Below are 26,842 nucleotides of genomic sequence, written 5' to 3'. Positions count from 1 at the left end.
CAACGAGTGAGGACAAGGAAAGAAAAAAGGGACATACCAGGGGAAGCAGGGACATGACTCTTCATCAGAGACAGAAAGAACCAGAAACCACTGCCCCACACAATCATGAAGGTTGACGCTAGTGTCTTGAGTACTGCATTTCAATATTCCCCTCTTCGTAGTGATAGTGACAAAGCCAGCTTACCGCATTAGGGCATTATGGGAGAAATAATGACACAACTTAAAAAACCACTGCAACAAAGTACTGTTTGTGTGCTAACTGTCACAGGTAACATGAGCTGCTTCTTACATGGGCAGTAGTGGTCCCCAAATAAAGGTCTTAACCCACTCTTCCTACAGGAGTTATGCCCGGGCAGCACTGGCTAAGAAGGCAGGGTGGTCTGCCCCAGGTCTCATCAATATGGGGACCCAGTGAAGCTCTGAAGCCAAGTTGAGGCTGAAGGCTGGCCTCCGATTTAAGATGACTAAGAAAGTCAGCATGGGGCTTCCCTGGTGGCGCAGTGGTTAAGAATCCGCCTGCCAATGCAGGGGACGCAGGTTCAAGCCATGGTCCGGGAAGATCCCACATGCTGCAGAGCAAGTAAGCCCGTGCACCACAGCTGCTGAGCCTGTGCTCTAGAGCCGCGAGCCACAACTACTGAGCCCATGTGCCACAACTACTGAAGCCCGTGCACCTAGAGCCTGTGCTCTGCAACAAGAGAAGCCACCACAATGAGAAGCCCACGCACCACAACAAAGAGTAGCCCCCGCAGGCTTCCCTGGTGGCGCAGTGGTTGAGAATCTGCCTGCTAATGCAGGGCACACGGGTTCGAGCCCTGGTCTGGGAAGATCCCACATGCCACAGAGCAGCTGGGCCCGTGAGCCACAACTACTGAGCCTGCGCGTCTGGAGCCTGTGCCCCGCAACGGGAGGGGCCGCGATAGTGAAAGGCCCGCGCACCGCGATGAAGAGCGGTCCCCGCACCGCGATGAAGAGTGGCCCCCACTTGCCGCAACTAGAGAAAGCCCTCGCACGAACCGAAGACCCAGCACAGCCAAAAATAAAATAAATAAATAAACTTTAAAAAAAAAAAAAAAAGAGTAGCCCCCGCTCGCCGCAACTAGAGAAAGCCCGCACGCAGCAACAAAGACCCAACACAGCCAAAAATAAATAAATAAAATAAATAAATTTAAAAAAGAAAAGAGGGGCTTCCCTGGTGGCGCAGTGGTTGAGAATCTGCCTGCTAATGCAGGGGACACGGGTTTGAGCCCTGGCCTGGGAAGATCCCACATGCCACGGAGCAACTAGGCCTGTGAGCCACAACTACTGAGCCTGCGCGTCTGGAGCCTGTGCCCCGCAACAAGAGAGGCCGTGATAATGAGAGGCCCGCGCACAGCGATGAAGAGTGGCCCCTGCTTGCCGCAACTAGAGAAAGCCCTAGCACAGAAACGAAGACCCAACATAGCAATCAATCAATCAATCAATCAATCAATCTTTAAAAAAAAAAAAAAAGAAAAGAAAAGAAAAGAAAAGAAGTCAGCATGGATGCTGTAGTCTAGACAGTAAGCTCAGTAAATGGCAAGACAGTCTAGGAACTCTTGAACGAGATGGCCCATGGGCTGGGGTTCAAGCTGTTTCACTAATAGGGACCCAAGTTAGAAAATACCATGGGTATGTATATTTATTTATCACAGACTATCCATATACTATTTATTTATTAACACTTATTTATATTTAGATTTATCACAACCACTGGAGGGCTGACCCTACTTCCAGCCCTCTCCTGCGGTTTTTCTCGAGCAGAGGTTGGCAAACTAGGGCTTTTTTGTGCAGGCCAGGAGCTGAGAATAATTTTTACATTTTTAAAGGTTGTTAAAAACACACACACACACAAAGAAGAATATGCAACCTTATGTGATACACAAAGCCAGAAATAATTTACTACCTGGTCCTTTGCAGAAAAGCTTGCCCACCCCTGGTCTCGAGGCCTTATTGGTCTGTCGTGCATAACATGATTTATGGCTGTTCTTTCATTTCATCCTTACGGTGACCCTGTGAAGTAGGTAGGGCAGCTGTTATCATGTCCATTTTACTGGCAGCCTGGAACAGAAGCCTGGAACAGTTACATAACTACTCCAAGGTCACGGTCACGGTGGTGAGGCCAGTTCTCCTCATTTTCCATCCAGGACTCTTATCAGGAGATCACCGAGAGAATCACTGACCTAGCTCATCTTCACGGTAGGGGGTGTGGGGAAGGGTTGAATTGCATCCAAATTGGTTTGAGAGTACCGGCTCTGTCCACCCTTTCTTAGCAGGCAGCTCATTGGGGGAAAATATCATGAAGACTCTTTGGAAATGCTAGGAATGTTTAACTAGCCTCGTTATAGATTTTGGCAGGTCAGGCAGCAGAAGCGCACCGTCCCCTGCAGCCGATGGCTCAGCTCAGAGCTGACAGAGGTCCTGCAGTCGGACGCCTGCCTTCCCCTTCTGCTTTCCCTTCTCGTTCACTCGCTCCCCTCTGCGTCCCGAGCGCACGCTGAGCGGAGCAGCTGGAGGGATGAATGCCCACATTGTCCCCCCAGCCTGTCAGCGGCCACAGACCCGTGCAGCTGCTGTGAGGCCCGCGTCCCCGGTGTAAACAGCCGGCCCGCCTGAGTAGTGGCTTGTTCTCTTTGCTGTTCCTGGGCCAGATCTCCCCGACGCTGGGACCCTCCTCCCCTCCCTCCCCTGCTCTGCTGCCCCGGGGCTGAAGAGGGGCTTTGTGCCCTTAACTCAGACCTTAATTCCCTTGAACGCTACCAAGGTAGAGACCCGAAATAAAGACACACATGGGATGGGTCTCTGAGTCACCCACAGGCAGGAGGGGCTGGGGGCTGCCTGTCCGTCGGGGACGATTTCAGAAGTTAGGATACAAATGGTCGGAGGCTGGACCTGGTGACTTTTCAGGGCTCTTCTGCCCTTATGAGTCCTCAAACATCTTTCTGCCGGCCTGCTGTGGAGTGACAGGGCGCACTCTTAGAGACAGGCTGCTAAGAGGCAAATCTGTGCAGTCATTACCAACTCAGTCATTTGGGTCATTTAGTAATTGAGTCCATACTAGGCGGAGACCTGGCTTCTCAGGAGGGGAGACAGAGAGGGGACAAGGATGAAGACCGGCAGGAGTGGGACCCCGCTGACAAAGTAGAGCCTGAGAACCCTCGGGATGCACACGAAGCCTAAAGGCAGGGGGTCAAGGTCAGGGAGGGGGGCCACAGCACTGAGGGGCCAGCAGGGGGAAGGTCTGGCTCTCCTTACATCTGCCTCTGATTTGTCCTTTGTCCCAGTTCCTGTTTTCACAGTGACTCAAACCTACGGTAAGTCTCCCCCTGCTCCCTCATACAAGTCACCGTCTTCCCAGCTCACCCCAGCGCTGCCCGCCCTCCCTCCATCACTGTCACAGGGGTCCTCGGACACCTCCTCGTTGCAAATCTGCACGTCTCATCAGAAAGAGCACGTTGATCTTTAGCTCTTTTTGCAGGACTTGTCCCTGCCTTGTATTTCTCACGGCCCTTCTTTCTTTGGACCTTGAATTATAGTTTTCAGAGCCCTGTCCTACTTCTGTCGTTAGACTGAGAGCCACTTGAGGGAGGGACTCTGTCTGACTCAGCAGCACCAACACGGTCCCTTGCCCCTAGGAGACATGCAATAAATGTAGAGCCACCGCAGAATTTCCTCATGATTCTTCCAGCCGGATGCTAAGAAAAACTTTTAAAGCCTTAGGTAAGGGCCAGCTAGGGGATTGAAGGTCGCTCTAAATCTACAAGAGATACGTTCTAGTTCAGAACTTTTTTTTTTTTTTTTAATTAATGTTCTTCAGGACACTAGGTTGCATCAGACACTAACAGACATTTCCAAACTCCTGAGCAATCCACCCGTCCCAGACTCCTGCCAGCATAAACACTGCAGCCATGGGGGAGAAGAGCGAGCCTTCTTTTTCTTTCAAAGTCATTCACTTGTAAAGATCAGTTACGACTGACAGAAGACAATCCTTATAAAGGCGCCCCCAATGCTTTAGCTCCGAAATCACTTTCTCAGTCTTGTATTTTGGAGGTCCCTGAGTCTACCTGCCAAGAGGAAACCTGTTATGTCTGCTTATTTGCTGAATCACTGCTGATTTAACTCAGCAAATAGCAACAAAGAGCTGTTTTAATGAGATTTGAAAGTTCAGCGGTGAAAATTGGAAATCATAGCACATCAAACTACCCAACCACCTGAAAATATTGTACTGAAATGTTCTTGTCACTCCAAGAATTCTGTTTCTGGTATATATACACCAAATCTTCTTTATCCATTCATCCACTGATGGATACTTAGCTTGTTTCCTTATCTTGTCTATTGTAAATAATGCTGCAATGAACATGGGAGAGCAGATATCTCTATGAGATCCTGTTTACATTTTCTTTGGATATATACCCAGAAGTGGGATTGCTGGATCGTATGGTAGTTCAATTTTTAATTTTTTGAGGAAGCGCCATACTATTTTCCATAATGGCTACACTGGTTTACATAGAAAGTACCTCTTGATTCCCAACTAAATTAGATTAAGATATGAGCGCTCCACCCTTCTTCTCATACCCTTCTCATTTTCTGACAGCTGGAATTTGTTTTTACACTGTCAAGGTTGATCATATGACATTTTTTCCCTATAACCAAATTTAAGTCTTCTGTGTTCTATTAGTCTGATTGTCAAGGTGGGAAACCAATAAACTTTATTTTAATATAACCTGAAATCGTTAATACATCAAATCAGTTCTTTCCATAAACATTGAGGCAGGCGCTGAGCTAGGATTATACTATGGGCCCAATGTCAGGAAGCATGTGCTGTGCCCTCAGGTTAAATGGATTCCATTCATTACCCTTCCGTGGTAATGTCCACCATGTCACCGTTTTATGGGGCTTACTGACAGGCAGGTTTCACTTTGGTTGAGCAGAAAGAAGAGTCGGGCTGGGAGGCTCTCAAGTGTCAAAAGCTGGGGGGTCTGGAAGCCCTAATTCTCAGGACGATGTCAACAACTGTAGAAAAGGGAGCTCTGATTTTTGCCTGGAATTTGGCTGCAAAGGCTCCAAACTCAGGGGTGGGTGAGGAGAGCGTGGGGTGCCACCGACGGCCAGTGCATCTGCAGACAACTGGAATTATCTCCTCTGTATCCTCACCCCTCTATCCCCACCACCATTCTGGAAAATGGCTTCCGGGATCTGATTATCCATCAGCGGGCTTTTATTCTCTTTACTTCTTCTGAAAATGTGTTGGGGTCTCTTCTCCACTGTCTCCTTCAATTATCTTGAGTTTTATTCCCATGTTTTTATTTTACTGAGGTCTCTGGAAAGAGGAGAAAACCACAGTCATATGTATATTTTATTTCACTCTTGATTATAACATAGCTCAGCTTTATTATAAAGAAAAATTTCCAACAATCCAGAAAAAATATATATAAAAAGCAAAGGAAAACTCCATAAAATCCTACAACTTGGAAGTAACCCCAGTTAGCATCTTGATGAAAATCCTTCCGGAATCTACCAGCTTTTCCTGCTCTGTGTGGAATTTCCAGAGGGAATTCGCCTGTACTTTTATCTCTGAGCCTTTACCCCTCCGGGACCGGTTAAGCCAAAGGTGGGAACAAATAGAGGGGAATGCTCACTACTTTTTCAGGTTGCAACCACAATCCAGGGCTTTACTGAAAAAGGAAGCAGTCCAGGTAGGCAAATTTTTACCAAGGGTTGTTTCCTCTTCCTCTTACTTTTCCTGCTTCTGACTTTCAGAGCATCTTATGGTGGAAACCTTGCGTTCTTTAAGCATTCTTTGCATTTCTTTGCAGAGACAGGCTTTCTAGAGCAGATTCTTCTGGATTCTTCTTTCTCTGGCTTGGAGTGTGGGCATATGAAAAATCAGATTTATTGGTTTATGAAATTCACATTTCACAGTTGGATCAGCCGTCCTGAGTTTTCTTGTGATCTGAAACAAACAACAACGACAAAAAAAACAAAAAACCATTGCCCATCTCATCTCCTCTTGCTAGAACAGGCCTCCTCTCTGAAGGTACAGGTCCTGGGGTGGAAGGGAGAGGGCTTGGGAATAGCGATCCCCCGCATCTTCCTTTCTTCCCCTTTTCCTATTTTGCCAGAGCTGTGTTAGCTTGCTTGCTCGTGCTGAACAGGAATTAGAAAGAGGCAAGCTGGGCTCTTCTCCAGTGGATTGCTGCACCAGTCAGAGTTAGCAGGAACTAACTTTGCCTTCTGCTGTGTGGGGTGGCCCCCAGGGTCAGAGACGAGAGAGCTCTCCAAGGGCGTGGGCCTGGCAGACTCAGCTCCGCCGTTGCTCTCCTGAGGGGTCCACGCAGGCGCCCGCAGGAAGCATCAGATGGCCCCGTGCTTCTCTGGGCCATCATTGGTCAACATGCTGAGTCTGGCCTTTACTCTTGACTTGGCCCCAAGTCCTGGCAGAGAAGAGGCTGCAGAGTGGGACGGATCTTCATCTCTCGGCCACACACAGGCTTAAAGGGACAAAAAAACCATCACATTCCTTGTCTGAGGAGGACTTTGGAATCTGCTTTAAGTGTTCATTCTTTTTTCCTTCACCCCTTTGTGAGACATTTTAGACAATCTCTGCCGCCAGGATGCTGAGGTGCCCGGGCAGTGAGATGCAGAGGGCAGGACGCTGCCTCAGGGTGACAGCTTGGGAAATGGCCTCTGTGAGGCCAGGCTTTGTTTTCTTGCAAACATTTGATGACTGTCATAGGGATCCAGAGGCAGAAATGGCTCACCTTCTTTGACACACAGATAGTATTCTTTGAGACTTTAATCAAATCACAATTTGTTTTGAGCCCTAGTCCTTGTGGAGATGGACCATTTTATGGTTATTTTGGAAGTGAATTCCTGTGTAAGAAACATGCCTATTCAGAATTTTTTCTAAATTAGGTAGCCTGACAATGAACTCTTGCCAACATTTTTTTTTTTTTTTTTTGGCAATTCATCAAGTGATTGAACTGAGAGATCAAATACGGAAAGAAGAACACAAAAATAAAAATCACTTTACCTACCTCCCCACACCCAGGAAAGAACTGGTAATAAAACAAGCGACCCTGGAGAACAATCTTCTAGACTAAACTCCCATCCTTTATTCGGTGAAGACTTTTTGGACCCTGAGAGGCAGAGTTGAAATCACTGGTCTTTGTGTTAAATAATATGTTTCTTACTGCATCATTTTGAAATTATCTGTTTATAATTAAACGAATTAGAATTGGAGCCCCTTCAGGGTAGGGACTCTTTGTGTTGTATCTCTATCACTGAGTACAGCCCCTTAAACATATAAGCAAAAAAAAAAACGTATATAAAATGAACAAATGAATGAATGAATGGATCACAGACTTTCCTTCCCAAGTCACAAATCCAAAAAAGGGTGCTGCCCCCTTGAAGCATGTTTTTCAGGCCATCAGTAACAACAAAAATAACAGCTACAATTTACTGAGCACTTATTATGTGCTAGAGACCATGCTAAGAACTTTATGCATAACATAACATTTAATCTGGATCCTGCCCTAAGTCCACATACGGTATATGGAGTACATTGTGCTTCCCCATTGTGCTACCCGCTGCACTTACAAATAATGGTTCACTCTTTGTCTCTCCTCGGATTGAAAGCCCCACAAGGGCAGAAACGTTATCTTTTCTTATACCTGAATCCTCCAGCATGTAGCCCTTATAATGTGTGCCATGTAATACATACTGAATTAATTTTTTTTTACTTTAACGAAGTCTTACAGATCCCTGTTAGGTGATATTGTAAGTATTTTCTAGTAAAGCTATGGCAATGCTGAGTGGCTCTGCTCCTTTCCCTTCCTCAGACAGAATGTAGGGAAACTGGCAAATTTTCCTTGTGGTCGCTGGAAACATTGATGACCTCTATTGTCACCAGTAGGTCACTCTGTACCTCAAACCCTGGAAGAGGCTCCTCCCCACTCCCTGATAATTTATCCTTTTGCTTGTCATTGACACACCTGTGTTGCTATCTCCACCAATGTGACATTGCTCCCAGGCATTGCTACTGGTGCTTTGGGATCCCAGGTACCAAGAGAACTAGAATGAAGTGGACACATCCGGGAACCAGACAGGGCTGAGCAAGGTTCAGTGCAGGAAGTGCAAGAGTCTGACGTTGAGACCACCAGTCCCAGGTACGTCCCCAGCTTAGAAAGCTTAGGGTACCTTCACTTCCCTGAAAGGAGTAAGGAGTGGCCCCCATTTCTCCCAGTCAGAGGGGGGTTTCCCTTTGCCCCCAGCTATATTCCACCCCAGCCCATTTCCTCCATGACTGCCACATCCAACATCTCCATCCTAATAGGATTTTCTGCGTTGTGTCTAGAGGTTTGTTCTGCTTATTGGGGCCCCTTGCTACCATCATGGACCCCAACCTCTCCTCACTGCTCTACTTCTAAGGGCAGCCATCTCCTCGGGTTGATGTCCAAGGCCAAGAAAGAGGTGAGCAATTTCCACAAAGTGGGCTAAGAATATTCCCACTATACCAGGGCGCTGTATCCGGTTTGAAAATGGCACATGTGTTGGACACTCTTCTCCCTTTCACCTTCGTGAATTCCAGAAATGCAGATTCCCACCCCAGATCCTGGAAAGACTCTCTGCCAGGAGTTCAGCTTCTGGAGTTGTTGCCATTCTGGTCGGGGACATCCGGGATCTAACCAGTTCAGAGCTACACTGGCCAAGAGTCAGGAGTGTGATTTCATCTGGCACTGGGCTTGTTGCTAGGATCACGTAGAGGGACGGTGGAGACTCAAGAGTTTCCACTATAATAATAAATTGCAGATGCCTATTTAAAGCATTCAGACATTTATTTCAAAGCTTGGGAGGCAGCCCTGGACGACAGAAACGAAATGGACTAAGGGCTGGGAGTCTGGGTCACTCACTCTGTGTTCTTAACAGAGTCACCCGGTCTTCTTGGACTCAGTTGCCTCCTCTATAAAGTGAGAGGATTGATGGGATGGAGATGAAAAAGGGGTCCCAGACCCAATTTCAACTTGTGTGGAGGCTTCCCCACACCAACAAGCAATTCTCAGATGCCAGCAGGGTGTCTGAGAATGCAACCCAACTCTGACATTATCTGCCAAGAGACAGAATCAGATTCCACAGGTAAGAGGCTCAGCCCCGTAACACCATCCTCCACCTCAGATGCTAGTGCAACACCCAGGTTTTAACCTGTGCTTCTTTCTCATCCACTGGATATAAGCTGGAGGTTCTCACAACCCACTCCTTGTGTTCCATTAATTTTCTAGAATGGCTCACAGGACTCAGGAAAACCCTTGAGCTCACTATATTACTGATTTATTTAAAAAGGATACCAAGGGGTACGAATCAACAGTCAGATGAAGAGATACATAGGGCAAGTCCCTTCTGTTCTCATGAAGCATGGGGCCCAGCAGAGAGGCACGCATCTGATTCCCCAACGTGGAAGCTCTGGGAAAAAGAGCCAGAAAGCTGTCCTTCGGGGTTTTTACAGAGGCTTCCTTGCATAGTCATAATTGACTAAAGCATTGGCCAATGACAACCGGTTCAACCTTCAACCTCCAGCCCCAGAAATTAGGGGGTGCAACTGTAAGCTCCAACCCTCTAATCATGGAGCTGGTTCTCCTGGCAGGCAGCCTCCGCTCTGGGGTGGGATCCAAAAGTCACCTTCATTAACATAAGCCCAATTGTCATGGCAGAAAATTCCAAGGGTTTTGGGAGCTGTGAGCCAGGAACTGTGGATGAAGACCAAATACATATGAGAATGTGAATGACCAAATATATGAAATATTTCTCTTATAAATCACAATATCACAAGGCGTTAGCTAACGCTATGCTGTTAATCATTTTGCAATATACAAATGTGCCAAATCCACACTTTGTACACCTTACACTTACATAATATTATATGTCAATTACATTTCAATAAAGCTGGGAAAAAATGAGGGGTTGATTAGTTCATCTCTGAGGTTCCTCTCAGATCAAACGCTGTGGTTCTTTGAGGTCTTTTATTTCTCCAGTGAGAATCACTTCATTCTAAAGGCAAGTCTGTTGCCTGGCCCTCTCTCCCATCCCATCCATCGGCATTGTAAAGCTACTTCTGCTGTCTCATGAACCCAGACCCCAAATCTTTCACCTGAGAAGACTGAGTGGGTTCCTTTTCTTAGCCACAACTCTGGAAAGGACCTTCACAGCCAGTTCAGTGTTACTGAAGCTATCTTGTCCATTCTGAGTCATAATATACAACTTTATGTCAAGGTGGGATGACAGCTCCAAGTGGGAAATAAAACAGGTATATCATTAGAGATCATCTTTGCTATTTATACAAGATTTTCTATGCTCTTTTTTTAAGTTTTTTCTTAATTATACAAGGAACTCATTTTCTTGCATAAAATTTGGAAAACTATGATGAGTTTAGAGAAAAGGTAAAATTATTCTTTTAAAAAAATATTTTTCTTTTTTTAAACATTATTTATTTTTGGCTGCGTTGGGTCTTCGTTGCTGCGCACAGGCTTTCTCTAGTTGCGGCGAGCAGGGGCTACTCTTTGTTGCGGTGCGAGGGCTTCTCATTGTGGTGGTTTCTCTTGTTGTGGAGCACAGGATCTAGGTGCGCAGGCTTCAGTAGTTGTGGCACAGAGGCTCAGTAGTTATGGCGCATGGGCTTCGTTGCTCTGCAGCATGTGGGATCTTCCCGGACCAGGGCTCGAACCTGTGTCCCCTGCATTGGCAGGCGGATTCTTAACCACTGCGCCACCAGGGAAGCTGGTAAAATTATTCTTCATCCTATAATCCTACCCCTCCCATAGAGAAATTGGTAGCATTTTGCTATATTCTCCATTGTGGAGATCATGCTATTTCATCCTTTTTTCCACTTAACGAATGTATAATAAACATTTCCTCATGTTATTGAAGTCCTCTATAAATAATATTTTAATGATTTCATAATATTCTATGTTGTGGGCATTGCCCTGAGGTTGACCAGTTAGGTTGTTTCTAGTTACATTCTTGAAAAAAATTTTTATTAGTAATACTGAGATGAACATCTATGTCACTTATCTCTGTGAATTTCAGATTATTTCTTTAAAATGCATTCCTAGAAATTAGTTAACTAAATTGAAGAGTATGAATCGTTTTAAGACTCCTGATACTGTTTTGGTCTTAATTTTTCAAGCACATTTTATGACAACATCACCATTTTTTTCTCTTAACGAATATCCTATTCATTTTAAATTTATTTATGTATGTATTTATTTATTTTTTGCTGTGTTGGGTCTTCGTTTCTGTGCGAGGGCTTTCTCCAGTTGCGGCAAGCGGGGGCCACTCTTCATCGCGGTGCGCGGGCCTCTCACTATCGCGGCCTCTCTTGTTGCGGAGCACAGGCTCCAGACGCGCAGGCTCAGTAGTTGTGGCTCACGGGCCTAGTTGCTCCGCGGCATGTGGGATCTTCCCAGACCAGGGCTCGAACCCGTGTCCCCTGCATTGGCAGGCAGCTTCCCAACCACTGCGCCACCAGGGAAGCCCCCTATTCATTTTAATCATGAGAAAACTTGAAGTTTTTCAAACTTTCCTGAAGCAACACCTACCAACCCAAACCTCCTCCCAGGAAACATCAGAATCCAGATCTTTGTCAGGAACTGTCAATTAGCTTCGAGAATACCTGTCTGACCCCAGGCACCTGTGTCCTTAGGTCAATTACTTAAATGCTTTGGGCCTTAGTTTCTTTATCTTAGTTTCTTTATCAAGCACTGAGAACAGAGCCCATCTTGTGGGGCGGTTGGGGATTAGGTGGATAAAGCACTCGACTGGCACACAGGAAGCACTCAGGAACTATCACCTGGAGAACTGCTAAGGTTCTTGTCCCAAAACGAGCATTCCTCCTAGTGCAGCCAGGAAAACTGAGGCTCAGGGACGTTGCTCCTTGACAAAAATTGCACAGCAAGTGACCTGTGGTTCACGTGTCCCAGTTTACGCTTTGATCTCCACATAATTCAGGAAATAGTTGAGTGAAAATAAATAATTCTAATGGTAGTTTAGGCAAATATATCATTGTTTTCTTGACCATGGTCCAAAGCCAGTTGCAGTATAATGTGTATACAATCACATCTTATCCAAGCAAGATGGAAAAGTCATGGCTAACACCGCTATCCAACAAGGATAAGATCTACACTCTCCTGCTTGGGGTTGAAGATCTCTCTCAGCTGACCCTCAGCCTGCCTTCCCGTGCTCACCTCCTGTCACAGCCCCCCATGGGCTCCGGTGTCAACTAAAATCCACGGCACATCATTCTCTTAACGTAAGGATTTCACCATGGCCCTGCTGGAGCTGCTGGCAGCTTCCCCCTCATCCTCCGAGGCCAAACATCCTTCCTGGGTGAAGCCTTCCCTCTTTCCCAGGCACATTCATCGCTCCTGGCCCTGGCTGAGTTATCGAGACGCCTATGTTTGTCATCGCATTACAATATGTGACCCACGTGACTTGTGGGCACGGGAAGTCTTCCTCCTTGGTCAACTCCAGCCTAACCTAGACAGGGTCAGATCCTCCCCAAGTCAGCTGACGTCTGCTTCTGCAAGACTTCGAAACTCAGAGCGTCTGAAACCTAATACAAACTCGTGGCTGTTCTTCTAAGAAGATAGTGACAAGGAAAACGTAATCTAATATTGGAGTCCCATCAGCAGCAAAAGCAAGTAAGAACTGACTATCTTCAGCTGGACACCTGAAACTAACACAACATTGTAAATCAACTCTACTCCAATAAAAATTTTTTAAAAACCACATATTTTCCTAATCTAAAAAAATAAAAATAAATAAATAAATGTTAAAAAAAAGAAAAAAGAACTGAGTATCTTCAACAGACTGCCATGCCACCATCATTATTTATGTTTTTCTCCCACTGTTACAGTGGGAATCCATTTTTTCCCCATCTTTGGATCCCAATGCCTATGGCAGGGCATATTAGTACACGCAGGGTAGGTGCTCTGTGGTCTGCTGAGGGCTCTGACCACACGTCAGTCACTGAATGACCATTACTGTGTCCAGTAATGTGCCGGGGGCTCGGGAGGCACACCTGCCTTTTCAGCTGAACTCAGATCCAGCCCCCAACGCTTAGCCTTTTCAAGCCTGGAGAGGGTCGCCATGGCCGCAGTGGAGTGAGTACTAAGGTCCCGCGGCGCAGAGATCTCTGCAGTTCTTCGCACCTGCCTTCCACACTCTCCCCTCTGTGTTCATTTCAGTTTCAGGTCACTCCCCCTCCTCTGCCGGTCTCAGCCCCACCGTGCTTAGACAGACCCCTCTCTTCCTGAAGACTTCCGGCCCAGTCCAGCCGGCTCTCTAATACACGGCCTCCTCTGTTTCACTCCTGTGGTTTTGTGTTTGCATCTCTTATCTCCTCTTTAAGACTCTAAACTCCTGCCCAAGGGGGTTCTTATCTTCTTTTCGACTCTTCAGAGCACTTAGCAGATTGCTAGGTACATAACAGGCACTTAATAAATAATTCGTTCATTGGTACAGACATTCTTCACGTTCCAAGAGGTGAACTGGGGTCCTCTAATCTCGGTACTCAAAGCTCGGTCTGGACCAGCAGCCTCGGCATCTTCTGGGAACTTGGTAGAAATGCAGAATTGCAGGCCTGCCCCAGACCGACTGACTCAGAATCTGCATTTTAAGAAGGTGCCCAGGGGATCTGTATGTGTGAGAAGCACTGAACTAAATGATACTAAGTGCCAAGTTCTTGAGCTTGCCTTCCTCACTTGGGCCACTGTTTCTGCTTCCCCCATACCTGCCTCTTCCCCACAGCGTCCCAAGCCCCTCCCCTTCCCTCCCCAGTGCACCACTTGAACCGTTTGCTTTCCAATATCCTCAATTCACGCACTCAAGTTTCTCTTTCCCGTCCACAAAACGCCAACCATTCACCTCCTCCGTTCCTTTCTTGCTCTTTGATCACCTGGCACCTACCATACTACCGTCTCCTGTTTTGTTGATTCAATACACATCTTGCTCATCAAACAGCCAAGTGAGAGGGATTCAGCAAGAAATCTGAGCCCAATCTTCTCTTGAATGGGTTATAGGTCTTTTTGCTGTTTCTGTTTATCAACTTACTCCTAACCGAACAGAAATTGAGAATTCATTGGCCCACAAAAAATGTGAGATGGCAGGGAAATCTGTGCTCGTCCATTTATAGGCTCAGCTGCTAAAAGGAATTTGAGAAATAAGCAGTCTTCATTAGTTAAGCCTAAACGTTCAACTCAAAGAAAGGTATGCCTCACTTAAAGGTGATCAAACACAGAAAACCATACTTAGAAGAAGGAATGCCAGGGTTTGCTTTAAACCATGATTATTCCACTTAAAATAAAAGACTTCAAAAGGTCTTTAATTGAGTGACTTTAAAAATTACATTTGTTCACACTTTGATAAGAGCACAGGTGTCTCGAAATTCAGGGGAGACACCTTCAGTTTCAGTTGTTGTATTTTATGTAGAATCCAGGAAAAAGTAAGTTTGGGGCCTGAAATACAAAGAAAATTACTACCCCCATATTTTGTAGCAGGAACTAAGCAGTTAAGTACTGTCCTGCTATTGAAGATCATACTACTTTTTGACTCAGATTTCCTACCTGAGGCTGGATTTGCAGTGATAATTTTCTTCAGACATTTTGAAAAGTGATTGTTCATAAACAAAAGAGATATATTGGACAGAGTCTTCCTTAAGGCCAAGGGCCACAATAATTGGGTTGTTTGATTTCTATTCGTTTTTCTTAAACCTCTGATTGCTTGCACAATAACTTTCTTCCCCAATCAACTAGTCTAATAATTCATATCAATATTTTATTTTTAATGGTTGACTACTCATTTCATTAAAAATGTAAGTGCATTAGCTCTGTGTAAAATGATTCCATTGGGATAGGCTGATTTAAATATTCATAACATAAAAATTAATAAATCCGAGCTCAGTGTTTGCATTTTAAAAAGTCAGGCTACTGTCAGCTGTATTTGGCCCTAGATGAGTTTTACTGAATTAAAAGCTTTGAGCATCATCTTTTTATTGATTCTTCTTTACAATAAAACAATACAACAGAAATGCTATGAGAACAGTATAACTCAGTAACTCACTTCCTCTTTCAGCTTCATCCACTTATAACTAGCTTCCCTCCCTTTCTGTCTTTGGTGCTATCCTCCTCTCCTATCACCTAGATTCTGGTCCCTAAATCATCTTGTCTGAAATCAAAGAAGTTACATGCTGGGTAGGCATAATATTTATTTCCAGTTAATTCAATTTCTCTTTCCACTTCTCCCCCACCCCGTCAAAAAATAATAATAAATAAAGCCAATGAATCATAAGAGCGTACAGCAAGATCTCTAGAGAAAACTGTGTCCATTGGAATGCTTGCCAATTGGAGGAAGAGTCATACACTTCACAGGGGGTAAAAACTGTCCTGTGTCAGTTCATGAACATATATAGCTTTAGAAGCAGCAAACTTGACAAGTCTATATATTGGGTTAGGACATGGAAGACTCCAACTAGAGCAGGAATCTCTGATTAGCTACCAAAGGCTTGAGAATGTCATTTACATTATTCACAAAGATGAACTTGAGGTGCACTCAAGACTTAAATATAAGATCTGAAAAAAAGACCTTATAAAATGCCTAGAGGAAAACATAAGGAAAGAGCTCCCTGACAGTGGTCTTGGCAATGATTTTTTGAATATGATACCAAAAGTATAGGCAACAAAGCGAAAAATAAACAAATGGGACTACATCAAACTAAAAAGCTTCTGCACAGCTAAGAAAACAATCAATAAAATGAAAAGGCTACCAAAGGAAATATCTGCAAGCCATATATCTGATAAGTGGTCAGTATCTAAAATATAGAGGGGACACATACAACTCAATAGCAAAATAAATAAATAATTAATCTGATTTTAAAATGGGCAAAGGTCCTGAGTAGGCATTTTTCCAAAGAAGATATACAAATGGCCAACAGGCACATGAAAAGGTGCTCAACCACACTAATCATCAGGGAAATGCAAATCAAAACCACAATGAGATATCACCTCACACCTGTCTGGATGGCTATTATCAAAAAGACAAGAGATAATGAACCTGTGGTGAGGATGTAGAGAAAAGGGAACCCTAGTACACAGCTGGTGGGAACATAAATCGGTACAGCCATTATGGAATACAGTTTGGAGGTTCCTCAAAAAATTAAAAATAAAACTGTCGTATGATTCAGCAACCCCACTGCTGGGTATATATCCAAAGAAAACAAAATCACTATCGTGAGATATCTGCACTCTCATGTTCACTGCAGCCTTACTTACAATGGTCAAGGTATAAAAACAACTTAAGTATGTATCTCTGGATGAATGGATATAGAAAATGTGGTGTGATATATACACAACAGAATATTATTCAGCCTTAAAAAGAAGGAAATCCTGCCGTTTGTGACACATGAATGAAGCTAGAAGGTAGTACGCTAAGTGAAATAAGCAAAACAGAGAAAGACAAATACTGTATGGTATCACTTGTATGTGGAATTCAAAAAAAAAAAAAAAAAAAAGAGAGAGAGAGAAAAGGTCAATGCATAGAACCAAAGAGTAGAGTGGTGGTTACCAGGGGGGCTGAGGGGTGTGGGAAATGGGGAGACGTTAGTCAAAGGTACAAACTTCCAGGTGTAAGATGAACAGCTCCTGAAGATCTAATGTCCAGCATAGTGATTACAGTTAATAATACTGTATAGTATACTTGAAATTTGCTAAAAGAGTAAGACTTAAGTGATCTTACCACATACAAGAAAGGTAACTATGAAGTGATGGATATGGTAACGACTGTGACGATATTCCACAATGTATAAATATATCACATCACATTGTATAGTTCAAATATATGCAATTCTATATGTCAAATATATTTCAATAAAGCTGGGGGAAAAAATAAAAGGAAGTGGGGGAATTCAACAAGTGCAGGGCATCACTGATAAGCTATGGAAGGCTTGAAAATGCCACTTGGAAATAAGGACATTGGCGTAGTGAAGACCTCCCCAAGAACCCCCAGCAACCTGGTTTGGGATTACTATTGTCTCATCTTCAACCCCGAATCACTACTGTTAGCAAAGCTTGTCTGGATTACACAGCGGAGGCCTCTGCTACAAATAGGAACAGGCGGCCTGGAAGAATGGGAGGGCGATGACATTTTGCAGCCTCCCACAGCCCCACGCCCACTAGTGTGGATAATGTTTGTGAACTGGGTTATTGGGAAGAACATGAAATGTGGAGTCAGGAGATGGAAGATCTACCCCTTAGCTATCAAATCTCTAAGTTCTCTTACGGTTCTAAAATTATCTATACAAAGAGCAGGTCTCTGAAAGATAAAACCCAGGGTTGGACTGGCACATAGGTGATACAAAAGTGACCCCATCCTACCCAGTAGGGGCGCATGTCACACACATTCATTTGGAGCCCATATAGAGCCCCAGCACCCTTCTCTACTCACTCCTTTGCTCCGCCTTTACAAAATGTTCATAATCAGCCCATGAGTTGAAGCCTATTTGCCATCCCTGAAGGTGACTGATTAACAAAGGAGAAACAAATTCATTTCCACTTGGGCAGGACAGGGCAGAGCACAGCATTAATAACTTCCCAGCGCTGGAGCCTCCATAAGCCATCCGACTTTGGAGGTCAAACGTCAGGTTTGAGGCTGAAAGGAAAGAGAAGCCATCAGAACAGCAGAGACGAGACGCCCAAGTTTGTTTGGAAGGGTCCCTGAAGTCAGGCACACAGACACTTCTGTATTTACTTCTCAGAGATGTGAAGCTTTGTTTGTGATTCTGGTCATCCTTTATAAATTAAATTCTCCTCCTGGGCCAAGTAAGGAAAGAAAATACTCAAATCCACACACCGTATTTATTTGATTTTACCAAAAACTTATAAAGTTCAGTTGTTCTATTATAAATGAGGCACATGTGGAATCCATATACACAGTAGAGACAGATGGTGTATAGTCTCTCCCTGCATATGTACACAGAGGCTATGAATGTGTAAGATATACAAAGCACCGAATGTTTAGAGATTCTGTGTATATTACATACAGCTGAAAAATCCTGGAGTCATCTCCTCCAGAGTTTCTCAAAGTGTGGTCTATTAACCAGCTGCATCAGAACGTGCTGGGGTGTCTGTTAAATGGGGTCCCCATGCCAGACCTCTTGAATCAGTCCCCTCCACACCTCTACCAAGACTGATTCTGGGTCAGTGATGTATTATTGGATGGCAGGAAGCCTCTTGGAGGCACAGATGTTATTCTGTGACTCTGGGGACCTAGGCATGTGTTTCTGGGCATGACTGTATTTCACAGGCAAATGTAAATGCATTTTAGACTTATCAGTGCTTTTAATATTCTTTTCATCTCTCCCTTCCTCTATCAGTTAATCGTGGCTTTAAGTATGCCTGTCTTGCTTTTTTTTCATTAGCCCTTCCTTCTGGGTTTGTAGCACATTATGCTTAGCTATGGTGAAGCTTCTAGAATCATCCTTTGTTATATCTGGACTTGCTTCTTCCACCTGAGTCATTACAGCCTCTTTGCAGTTTTCCTGCTGTGCCCTTGACACAATTAAATGGTCCTGATTTCCTGAAATCCAATAATTAAATGGGCAAGAATGAGCTACAGTAAAAATGAAGAACAGACACGCTGCATCTTTACATCTTTCTCCTTTTCCTGGAGGCAGCCCACAAATTTAAGCTAATATGATTAAGCAGGAAAACAGTGGATCTCTTCATCATTACAGAAAAGCAGGGCCCTTGGAGGAGTAAATTATGGCACCTGTTTAGCTGCATTAAAATCACTACCTAAAAGGTACAGATAAAAATTAAGTAATAGACCATAAGCGACAGAAACTTGAAGGAAGAATTTCAGAAGTTATCTGTCTTAACGGTCTCAACTTGGCCAGGGCTCTGAGCCTTCAATTGTAGATTCCGAGATTGGATTGTACACGGTAAAGGACGGAGAGGTCAGAGAGGCTTCTAGCATCAGTCCAGGACCAAAGGGTGGAAGGCTGCTGTCCTCTGAGGAATTACCTGGATCATCCCGCACAAGCAAGGTGGGCTGACAGCCTGCACATCAAACGGTCTGCAGCCACAGGAATCGACATGCTACGCCAAGCTCCTGAAAATGCCGATGGTCCCCTGCAGTGCAAGGCGGAGAGGGGCTTTTCTCCCCCCCGTCCCGGAGAGCTTATTTGCCCTTAGAGCAGGCATCCTCTGTGCTGTCCTTTGGGAAAAGAGCTGTTGTCAAACTTTCTGCTACAGGAAGAATCTTGCAGATTTTATTTCGTTACAAATTTTTACGTGCCACGCTCCAGTAAGAATTTATGGCAAGTCTTCTGTAGGATGGAGGAGTTAGAGGTGCAGGATAACGTGGGTGGTGGAGCTGAGAGCACGCTGTGTAGCAGTAGACGCTGAGCCTCTGCTTTCCTAGGAGTGCCGTGGAGTAAAGATTTGACGAGGCTGCAAGCCCTGCTTTGAGCTGTGTGGATGGCAGATGTGGAAAAGGGGACCCGCGGACCTAGCCTGATACCTCAGAGAGAAACAGAAACAAGCATGGTGGAGGTACAATTTTTGAGCACTTTTCATGTGCCAGTTACTGTGTTAACAGTTTTTTACGATGACTACTACCAATAATAATAATAATAACACACAAGTACCTAATATCGTCTGGCATGATCCCCAAGAAGCCCATGAGGTTCACATGATAATCTCTATTATACAGGTGAAGTTTAGGGAATGAAGTCTCTTGGTCAATCAAGGTCATGTGATTTGATCCCAAAGGACCCTGCTCTTAACTCCTATTCTCCATGCCTCATGTTTTCAGGGGATGATGGCACTTAAGACTCAAAATAGATCTGTGTGGCGGAATGTATTATACCCTCTCCTATTTTATAGATGAGTAAATGGAGATCTAGAAAGCTCAGGTGAGGTCCTGCCTGGAGGGACACCTGGTAAGTGACGGCTCCAGGACTCACGCGCAGATCGACCTGATGCGAAAGCCTGCCCCTCGAGGCTGGTGGGGGCCACCTTCAGGACAACCACAAACACCGGCTAAGACCCGTGAAGATCAGACCCTGACACAGGGCCTTGCCTGGTGCCACCTCAGCCGGGAGCTAATATCACTCCACCCTGGCTACAGTTGTGCAGACAGAACTCTTATACCTTAAACTAGAGTATGCGTTCAGATGGAACGGAACTGAGTGACAAAATGCACGGCTCAGACAATAATGGGTGGTCAGGAAGGGCAAGAAATGATGGGGAGGCTGAAGAAATATGGAATACATTTTCTAGTCTTGAATGGCTTGGAGTCTCGTTGGTGCAAGAGAGCACAGAGGAAATGACAGTGATTGATACTAGCCAGTATCCATTTAAGGGCTAAAGTATGTTCCATTATCTCCAAGTACTACAGAGCTTCGAAGGATGAGAGATGAGCAAGGGCGGGAAGGTTAAGAAAGGCTTCCTGCAGGAGGTGGGTCTTGAGCTGCGCCTTGGAGGAAGCAGAGGTCGGACGGGGGGTATCACATCAGTAAGTGCACGGCACGGGGAAAGAACATGGTGTGTTCATGGGCTGGTGTGCAGCGAAGCATTTAGGGCTGCTGGCCGGCCTCAGGAGCACCTCCGTATCCGGGGGCCGGGATAAACCGGGTGTCTCAAAGCAACCCAGATAATTTGGAATTGAGGTTGTTATGTTATGAGTTAAACTACTAAACTTGTACACAGCGGATCAAAGCAAGAGAACAAAGTCATCTAATAGAGACTGCCTCCAGCCTGGTAGGACTCAGTAACAATGGGGACTCAGGGACATTTCTCCACCTCTAAAGAGACTGCGGCCATCAGAAAAAGGGACAGTCGATCACAGAGCCGAGAACATCATGGGTGAGTGTCCACTCTGCCCATCACAGAGAACCTGTCCCAACCCAGGTGGTCCACTCTGAGTGGCTGTTGTATTTCTCCCTCTTTTTTTACTTGAAGTACAGTTGCTGTACGATATTATATATGTTACAGCTATACAATATAGTGATTCACAATTTTTAAAGGTTATACTCCATTTAGAGTTATTATAAAATATTGGCTATATTCACTGTGTTATGTGTGTTTCCTAGTTTTAATCACAGCAGGCTCTGTGAGCATGGCTAAGGTGCTTCCTTCCTAAGAGACGCCTCTGTCCCCCTGATAAGTGAAGTGGCCAAATCTCTGAAACTGATAATCCAGCCCAAACTGTGGCAAAATTGTCCCATAAGGCCATTCGGTGGGGACCTGCTTGTCCCTGCAGGACCCCAGGGCTGTTGCACGTCTCGCTGGTTGGGCAATGAACGACTCCAGAGGTGTCATCACCCACACCCCTGGCCACCCCGCATGACCCCATTTAAACTTTAATAAATATATCCGGAAGGTCCCCAGCAATTCTCAGAGCTGGAGAGCTAGGGGGCCTTAGTTGGAGCCCCTTCCTGGGCCCCCTTGGGCTCTGGCAGCTGAGTGAGTGGCGTCAGGAATCACATATTAATGGGAGTGAATTCTCCTTCACCACCATCGTTGGAGGGAAGTGCTCGGCGTTCACGTCCTATCTCTAACAGAGCCCCGTGTTCTGGCAACTGTCAGAAAATCACCAGTGTCCCTCCCTCGCACACGAGAGAGACAAGATTGTGGGATCAGCTCCTGCAGATACTTAAAAATTCCAGGCTGTGCTTATTTGACCTGACACTGACCTGATTTTGGAGACAGTCTTGTTTCCTTGGTGGTTAGTTTCCTGCCAGAAAATGCTTGTGTTTTATAACTGACTCGCCAAACCTGCTGGGCAGAGCAGGGCTCCTGGCGTCAAGGTTAAGGGAAACGGCCCCAGGAATCTTGAAGGGAAAGGCGGTCAGGCCTGACAAAGAGGAGGTGGTCCAGAGCCCCCAGGGGTCCTCCACGGAAAACGGGCTCAGTGATGTCCATCTGTCCACCCAGTGGAAGAGGCACACGCACACTGTTGGAACCAGGGCGTGACCCATGGCACCTCATCAGTGATACGTCCCCCTCGGTGGAAGGAAGCCGGGAGCCCTTTCAGGCCAGATCACCCAGCCTGATGTGTTAGATGCCCTGGGACCTCGAGAGGAAGAGAGCAGGGGTTGGGGACTCTGATACAGGAGGGGGAAATGTACAGGCGTGCACACTTGTGTGGCACGCGCATGTGTTGGACTGGGGTACAATTAGAATAAAGCAAGTAAAGCTCTGAACACTGAAGCTGTTTGGGAATTAGGGGCTCACACATAACACCCATCTTCTCCACCTCAATTCAAAATCCACAGAGAGAAAGATACAGGCAGTCAACAGCTGGGGAGCCACACGTCAGCGTTATTACAAATAAGCCGGCTAGCGAGTGTGGTTGTAGATCTGCATAGCACAAGCCTGCGGGTTGTGCTAACACTTGGCCTCTGAAATACCCGCAGGCACCAGAGCTCAGCAGGTCTTCCCACGGGGTTGGGCCCCTCTGCCTGCAGGGAGCACAGGAGGGATGGGAGCTGCCCGCAGGCAGGTATGGAACGAGGAGGAACCAGGAAGAGCTGAACCACGCAGGCTCAGATACTCCTCCCAATACCCCGACCAGACGATTGGCTTCCTTTCTAGACGGAATGGGTGGATGGAGGCTCGGGGGTACCTTAAAAGAAGTCCTCTTCACGGAAGCACAGACCCAGCAGAAGAAGTCCCCACCCCTTAGCAAGTGCTCCGCAAACATGAAGCAACAGCTAGAATCTAGAATCACCGCATTGTAAGGTTTCCCTTACCTGACAGGAAATAGGCATCTCTCTGAGTGTCCCGTGGATTTCCAAGACGTGCCTTGGTGCTTCAGCGGTCACCAGGCTCAGTTTTCCAGGCCCAGAGAGGCCAGTACGTGTGATACTGCAGCGTGACTAATGGCATCAGAAGAAGAAGAGTGTCTACGCAGATAAAAAGGACACCCCGGAACTCTCGTGGTACTTCTCGCGGTACCGAAGTGTTCCTCTCCTCCAGCAGAAACATCCGCTCCGGGAGCGCAAGGCGCATGCTCAGTCCCTCCCAGAATTGACTCTGCACTTTGCACTCACTGAACGTTTGGTGATTTGGTCCCCATCCGCCCCATGGGACAGAAAACTGGCAGGTCTAGATATTAACTAGGATTGATCTTACCAATCCGGATCTTGGAGACCATTACAATCATCAGATCCTACAGTTGGAAGGTCACCTTGTCCAATCTCCTACCCCCCTGAAAAACTTCCTTAAAGAAGTGCGGGTAGGGTGGGGATGAAATGGGGGAAGGGACTAAAAGGTACAAACTTCTACTTAAAAGGTAAATAAGTCCTGAGTATGTAAAGTACAGCATGGGGGGCTTCCCTGGTGGCGCAGTGGTTAAGAATCCGCCTGCCATGGCAGGGGACACAGGTTCGAGCCCTGGTCCGGGAAGCTCCCACATGCCGCAGAGCAACCAATCCCATGAGCCACAATTACTGAGCCTGCGCTCTAGAGCCCATGAGCCTGAACGACTGAGCCCGCGAGCCACAACTACTGAAGCCCGAGCGCCTAGAGCCCGTGCTCCACAACAAGAGAAGCCACCGCAGTGAGAAACCCGCGCACCGCAACGAAGAGTAGCCCCTGCTCGCCGCAACTAGAGAAAGCCCGCGCACAGCAATGAAGACCCAACGCAGCCAAAAATAAATAACTAAATTTATAAAAAATAATAATAATAAAGTACAGCATGGTGACTACTTAACGACACTGTACTGTATATTTGACAGTTGCTGAGAGAGTAGACCTTAAAAGTTCTCATCACAAGAAAAAATTGTAACTATGTGAGGTGATGGATGTTAACTAGACATATTGCTGTCATCATTTTTAATATATACATATATCAAATCAGTATGTTGTACGCCTAAAATTAATACAGTGTTATACATCAGTTATAGCTCAGTAAAACTGGGAAGAAAAACTTAAAGAAATTTCCTCATTCACCCCTTTTAGATAGGTGTTTGCATAGCATCTATTTTGCATAACCTCCTTTAGTAACTGCACTGAATCCTGTGTTAGTTGTCGGACTGTAATCTCAATTAGTTGAATACTTTGTGGCAGGATTATGGTTAATTTCATGGTAAATTTAACCGATGCCTTGCTCCTTCTTTTGAAATGCTTGTGATAGCATAAATCTTTCTAAAACACATTGAAGGAGTTTAGGCTTTTCTTGCAGAGCCACTGCAGTGGGATTAATCTGAGACAGGACGAGGCTGATGGGAGAGGGTGACTCTTTAGATGGGGGTGGGGTTGCGGCAGGAAGCAGGTCAAGAACGTGTAGCAGCAGCTCAAGGTGCTAAGCCATGGACCAGAAGAGCGGAGGAGAAGGCAGTCAGGGAGGTTTGGGATCAAAGATGACTCAAGCACCCGCTGAATCCTCGTCACTTACCGGGTGGCAGGGTGACCTTTAGTCTTCAGCCTTCTGCTTCCTTTTAAGATTCCGGCATCCTGCTGTATAAGCACAGAAACCTGGACACAGCAAAGGGCCTTGCAGCACCCGGCAGAATAATGCGGAACCTAATAGTCCTACGTGGAAAGGCCTTATATATATTGAAGACATTAATTACTTCTGTGAAGTACTTCCATGTACATAAAAATGGTAGTAAAATATTAAATGAGGTAGAGAAACCAGATTACAGATGGAATGGAAACTAGGGCTGCTGGCATCCAAGTTATGGAAAGTTTCGTATAATGGTATTTAACCTTCTTTTCCAGCTATCATCTTGGACACCATGGTTATGGTCATGAAGATTGGGAAGCTCTTTCTGCAAAGCTCCACCTGGATCTGAGAAAATGCTGCTCTCTCCCTGTTACGAGTAGATGAGGTCCATCTTGTACTTTTGTGTGGCTTTGGAGGGTGTATAGGAAGAGAACACGACTTTAGGAAATGATGCTGTCTATGATTCTAATTTATTTTTGGACTCCTGAGGCTTAAACATTAACCAGAGTAAAATAAACATATATGTGGAAACTCTGTGAGTTGCATTCTATCCACTGTTTCCATCTCTTTATCTCTCCCTTTTAATATAGTTGAAATGTCCCAGTTTGAGCTAGAAACTAAGTCTGTGTTTGTCAATGAAATCCAGTTGTTTGGATATGATGGTGTTCATAAATCCTCTGAATTTAGTCCTCTGGAATTTTCCCGGATTGAAATCAAATACTCACACTCCTGCCTGGCTTTCAGATTCCAAGTCAGCGGTGTTCCCCACTGCACGCAGCCTGTAGGTGACATTTGGGAGGGAGGTTATCACAATATAAGGACTATGTGAGTACTCAAGCCTTATCTAATCAGGTTTTCTTCACACTTGTTTTATTGTGTTCAAATCCCACTGGCTTATCGAGTGACTGGACTTTCTAGTGAGAGGTAAGAAAAGAGAGCTTCCCTACAAATGCTTGCCCTTGTTTTAAACCCACTCTCCTACAAGTTTGAGTTTTGCTCCCTGGCTTGGGCTACATCATTCCTGGCTGATCACTGAGTTGGAAACCTGAGCTCTGTTCCTATCTCTCTAGTTTTAGGAAACATTGCTGAGTGGGGTGGGTGTTTGGACAAGAGGATTCTTAAGGTCCCTTCCAATTTTTGGTGTTGTGGATTCGAAAATCCAGTTGCCACAGAATTCGACACAATTTTTCCTTGCTCCCTACAAAACAGGCATTCAATAAATATTTGTGGAATAAATGAATGAGGGAAAAAATGAATGGATAAATAAATAAACAGATGGACAGAACTGTCAAGTGGCTATGGTTCCAAGCCCTTCTCCCAGTTCCTCCCTGGAAAACCATTTTGCTTTGGATAAAAACTTTTGCAAAAAGAAATCCTGGTGCCAGATATACTCCCTGATATGCCAGAGTTCCAGGGGTAGACAGGCAACTTTATCTACTCTGGAGTTTCTCACCACATGGAGATATAACTGATACTCTTCGAAGCAAATGGGGTTACCACGTCCACCCATTAGGTGGCTATTATTTTTTTAAAAAGGAAAATAACTAGTGTTGGTGAGGATGTGGAGAAATTGGAACCCTCATACGTGGCTGGTGGGAATGTAAACTGGTGTAGCTGCTGTGGAAAACAGTTTGGCAGTTCCTCAGAAAGTTAAACGTAGAATTACTGTATGATCCAGCAATTCCACTGCTAGATATATACCCAAAAGAACTGAGAGCAGGACTTCAAAGAGATACTTGTACTTGAATGTTCAAAGCAACATTATTCACAATTGTCGAAAGGTGGAAACAACTGACAGATGAATACATAAACAAACTGTGGTCTAGCCATACAATGGAATATTATTTAGCCTGGAAAAGGAAGGAAATTCTGACGTGTGCTACAACATGGATAAACCTTGGGGACATTATGCTAAGTGAAATAAGCCAGACATAGAAGGATAAGTATTGTATGATTCCATTTATATGAAATATGTATTATAGGCAAGTTCACAGAGACAGAAAGTGGAATAGAGGTTACAAGGGGCTGAGGAGAGGGGAGAATGGGGAGTTATTATTTAATGGGTACAGGGTCTCAGTGGGGGATGATGAAATAGTTCTGCAAATGGATAGTGGTGGTTGTACAACATTGTGAATGTATTTAATACCCCTGAATTGTACAGTTAAAGATAGTTACAATGGTAAATTTTATGTGTGTATATTTTAGTGCAACAAAAAATAGCAAAAACAAAACAAAAGGGGAATGTGAAAGACCAGAGGTAAAAGAAGGCTATCAGGTAAATTATGCCTCAAAATCCTGCTAACTGCAGAAGCTAGCGTTTCATGGT

At 45.2% G+C, this 26,842-nt stretch overlaps 1 long non-coding RNA gene across 1 annotated transcript; it reads left to right on the top strand.

Annotated features, from left to right (window-relative positions):
- Positions 1-2,122: 2,122 nt before the first annotated feature.
- LOC132356602 (uncharacterized) lies at positions 2,123-25,038 on the top strand. Its single transcript, XR_009499926.1, has 3 exons — positions 2,123-2,217; positions 19,486-19,616; positions 24,792-25,038. It is a non-coding gene; the product is annotated as an uncharacterized LOC132356602 (long non-coding RNA).
- Positions 25,039-26,842: the final 1,804 nt, after the last annotated feature.

This window comes from Balaenoptera ricei, chromosome 21 (genome assembly GCF_028023285.1).
Source record: "Balaenoptera ricei isolate mBalRic1 chromosome 21, mBalRic1.hap2, whole genome shotgun sequence".
Lineage (NCBI taxonomy): Eukaryota > Metazoa > Chordata > Mammalia > Artiodactyla > Balaenopteridae > Balaenoptera > Balaenoptera ricei.
Note: the sequence above shows the minus strand (reverse complement) of the source record. Positions and strands in the feature narration are given on the sequence as shown.